The sequence below is a fragment of the Lipotes vexillifer genome, unplaced genomic scaffold, assembly GCF_000442215.2.
Source record: "Lipotes vexillifer unplaced genomic scaffold, Lipotes_vexillifer_v1.1 scaffold308, whole genome shotgun sequence".
Lineage (NCBI taxonomy): Eukaryota > Metazoa > Chordata > Mammalia > Artiodactyla > Lipotidae > Lipotes > Lipotes vexillifer.
In genome coordinates this window covers 3,569,690-3,574,357 of record NW_006792985.1, presented here as the reverse complement: position 1 = coordinate 3,574,357, position 4,668 = coordinate 3,569,690, and positions in this window count along the sequence as shown.

Here is a 4,668-nt window from a genome sequence, read left to right as displayed (position 1 = left end):
TACACAATACCCTTAATTGAGACCAAACACTCATTATACCCTTGATTCTTTTCAAGGGTAGGTTGGCCCCTTGTAAAATAGAAGATCTTGTAATGGCTACTGCTTGCATCATTTTTATCTTATTGGTTAATTATTAGGTTTTCTTGATGGTAGGATACCACTGATTGTTGGACTACCATAATTTGATACCTTCTTTTTTTCATGGTGGAGAGAGCACTACACTTTGATTAATGGAAATATTTCAGTCTCAGACACCCAACCAACTGGATGAAAATTCGAATGACTAAAAACAAATTAGTCATCTAACTTAAGGGTTCTAAAAAGAATAATAAGATAAACCTAAGGAAACATAATGAAGAAAAAATTTTAAGTAGAAATTAATGCACATTTAAAAATGGAAAAATTCTAAAATCCAACAAATAAATCCAAGATTTCTTATCTAAGAAATAAAGAAGAACAAAATATAAATTATTAGCACACCTAATAAAGAAACAATGTGGAAAAAAAACCCCAAATACACAAAATAAGAGAGTGTGGCAACCATAAAGATTGGATTGGAGAAATTTTAGAAAATCATCAGACAACTTCTGTCACCTCCAGGCAAATTCATTTGAGAAATGGAAAAAAACTGATGACTTTTGGGGGAAGTAATGTAAATTAATGAAACTATATATCTAAGCATACCAATTAAAGAGAAAAATAGAAAGAATTTTTTTTTTAATTTTAATTTTTTTTATGTATTTATTTTTGGCTGTGTTGGGTCTTCGTTGCTGCGCGCGGGCTTTCTCTAGTTGTGGTGAGCGGGGGTTACTCTGGCACGCGGGCTTAGTTGCTCCGCAGCAAGTGGGATCTTCCCGGACCAGGGCTCGAACTCGTGTCCCCTGCCTCAGCAGGCGGATTCTTAACCACTGCGCCACCAGGGAAGCCCTAGAAAGAGGTTTTAAAAAGCTGCTGCCCAGAAGAGCACTAGTTCTAAGCAATTTTTCAAAGAACTTCTTTCAAACATTTAAAGAACAATTGAATACAATTAAATTGTTCCCAAACATAAAAGAAAAGACTGTCCTCTTCTTTTAAGAATTCAGCTTACCATGGATTTTAAACCCCAACAAGAATAATTCATAAAATAAAACTAAGACTAAACAATAACTCTAAATGAAATATAAACCTACTGAACCCAACACTGTAGCACAGAGATTGGGGTCATGCATCTACAAACCAAGGAACATGAAGGATTGTTGGCAACCATGAGAACCCAGGAAGAGGCGAGAAAGGATTCTTTCCTAAAACCTTCAGAGGGAGCATAGCCCTACTGATACTATTTTTGGACTTCCAGCCTCCAGAACTGTGAGAGAATAGATTTCTGTTGTTTTAAGTCACCCAATTTAGTACTTTGTTGTGGCAGCCCTAGGAAAGTAATACAGGGAATTAATTCCCCTGCTCTTCCAGATTATACCCCCGGCCCTCCTTTTTTTTTTTAAACTGGTGTATAATTGACTTACGATATTAGACTAGTTTCAGGTGTACAACATAGTGATTCAATACTTTTATACGTTATAAAGTAATCTCCACAATGAGTCTACTTACCGTTGGTCACCACACAAAGTTATTATAATATTATTGACTATATATATTCCCTATGCTATACATACATCCTCAGATTTATACCTTTTCTTGTTCATCTCATCCTTGCATTTTTTTGCCTCATCCCACTGCCTTTTTTTTGCTGTTACATATAGAAATTTATTTTATTTAACAAACTTTTATAGAATCCTTGCTAAGTACCAGGCATTGTACTGAACTCCCTTCATTTTTACAGCACTGTTAAGTTCACAGCAAAATTAATCAGAAAGTACAGAGTTCCCATATACCCCCCCTACCCCACACCTGCACAGCCTCCTTAACTATCAACATTCACACCAAATGGTACATTTGTTAAAGTCGAGGAACCTACAGTGGCACGTCTTTATCACACAGGATTTATAGTTTACATTTTAGGCTTCATTCTTGAGGCAAATTCTACGCATTTTGACAAGTATCTAATGATGTGTATCCACTGTTATTGTTTCATACAAAGTAGTTTCACTGCCTTAAATATCTTCTGTGCTCCAGTGATTCATCCCTCCCCCCAACCCCTGGCAACCACTGTTTTTTTTCCTGTCTCCAATAGTTTTGCCTTTTCCAGAGTGTCATACAGTTGGAATCATACAGTGTATAATCTTTTCAGACTGGCTTCTTTCACCTAGTTATATGCATTTAATGTTCTTCCACATCTTTTCACGGACCTTTTTTTTTTTTTTTTAACCTCTGAATAATCTTCCATTGTCTGGATGTACCACAGTTTCATTCCCCTGTTGCCTTTTTAAAGACATCCTATATCTTTTCATCACAGCTGGTGTCTTTTCCTATGACTCTACCCCTGCACCTTGTACATGGACCAGGTCGTGTAATGATTAGGAGCCCAGGTTGTCAATCTGAACTCTCTGCTCAGATCTGGGCTCCTCTGTCGGTTTCTCTGGCAAGCCATTTAACGTCTCTGTGCTTTAATACCCCAATCTCTAAAGCGGACAATAGCATGATCACTTTCCTTATAAGGATGGAGGAATTAAATGGAATGCTACACGTAAAGTGCTTAGCATGACACATGTCAGATGTATCCCTGATGGCCTGTTTTTAGGAAGCCAAAAATTGTTTCATTGATTTTCTTCTGAATCCCAAATGATGTGATTTGAGAAGTATGCTCTTCTAAGATTTCTGGAAGTTGTTTCATGTGTGTGCCATGTTACTCCACATAAACAGAGAATTTATGAAAAAATGTATTGTCACCTAGCAACATTGCAATAATAGAGAACAGAACCAAGAACCTGCTTTGTTATTCAAAGTGTTAAAGTCTATGTGAGTTCAGATAAAAATTCCATGTCTGGGCAATGCTAATAATAAAAATTAATTCACTGAGAAGGAAAGAGTTAATGAACCTAAATACATGCAACAATTTGCCAGACTTATATGGCACTTCGGAAACCAATTATGACCTATTTCTACATCTTGTAGACATGGGCCAGGTGTTCACATCAAATCAATAATGAGAAAATGTCATTTAGGTCCATCGACACCTCCCCTTGGAGCTCTGATAGCACCAGCTTCAAGGAGACCAGCAACCTCCAATCTTTGCAGCTGAAATGTCTCCTCAAAATATGTCTGAGTGAGAGCATTTAATGACAGCTCTAGCAAATAAGTAGCTAAAAAATGTCTGTGAATGGCACGCCACTTCCAGACTGTGGATCAACCCAATTGAAACATCAGCTGTAAAACATTTGCTAGGCACCTTGACAGGAAATGCAGAACTGAATAATAATTGTCTAATTTGTTGGATACGGTTATAAAAACAACTCTCTGGGGCTTCAGGATTCTGAAGAGCTAGTGAATAAAACTGGCCTCTGGGAGTTCAGTAACATATTATAGAGGTCTGGCAAGATTTAAGTATGAAAAAGCTCTTTCTGACTCTTTGGTGGCCAACTTGACCCTTTCTCGGAGAGCTTTGTTATTTAAACTGTATGTGAAGAAATTAGGAAGAACACATCTAGATTTTTGAAAGGCAATTATCTCTTCACACAGAAAAAAACGTTCATCTGTGAATGTTGAGAAGCTTATTGAGAGTTGTGTTGATATTCGAAATGTTGAGAGGGTAGAATCAAGTCAAAAACAATAAACTAATAAACTAATAGGATGCAGGGGGGCTAGGACAGAGCTATACATAAATAGTGTATTTAAACTGAAAATGGATTTGCTAATTAGCAAGGAAATTGCTGTTTGGCAGGTTTAGTCTTATTTAAGGAACAGACCATGAGAGCATTGCTGGAGAAAAGTGTTAGTACATCTAGGGAACTGAGTCTTTGAATGTGCAGAGTTTAGTTTGTCGAACTTCAGTTATCAAAGAAAGAAGTGACGGTTCCCCGGTAGCGGGACCCAAGCCACTTCAGAGGTAACTGTTGAAACCAAAGGAAAATTGCAGTTTTAATTTGAAATGAATTTTGAGTCTTTATGTACAAGCCAAACATACATTGAGACGGAATGGTGATCATCTTCATGGTATAATTTTAAGCAACACAGGAAAGACCTTTATTCCAAAAATTCTCGAACATGGGGTACTGCCTGACATGCTTACTCCATCTTCACTGATTTTTCTACCAACTAGACATTCACTGAGGTTCCCACATGGTCTCCTTTCAAACATGATACTCTAGTTGAGAGCATGGATCAATTATCTACTGGTCCTGCATGCATTACAGGGAACTAGTTTGTTTATATTAATACCTCCTAGTACCAAGCTGAGGGAGCGAGGGATTTCGTGAGAGCAAAATGGGGCAGAGGAGATAATTTTGGAGCTTGAAAGACATTAAAACAGGGCTAGTCTGGGCGTACTTCCATAATGGGAACATTAGTCCCCCCGATTAAAACATAAGGTAATGAGAAACATTGTAGGGATGGGTGGAGAAAAACCTAAGAGAATTAGGAAGATGAATATGGCACTGAGACTGATGGATGGGTTTCAGAAATAAATGGCAACTCTTTGAAGCAACATGGACCTAGTTATTGTCATACTGAGTGAAGGAAGTCAGACAAAAACAAGTATTCGGAATCTAAAAAGGAATGATACAAATGACGTATTTA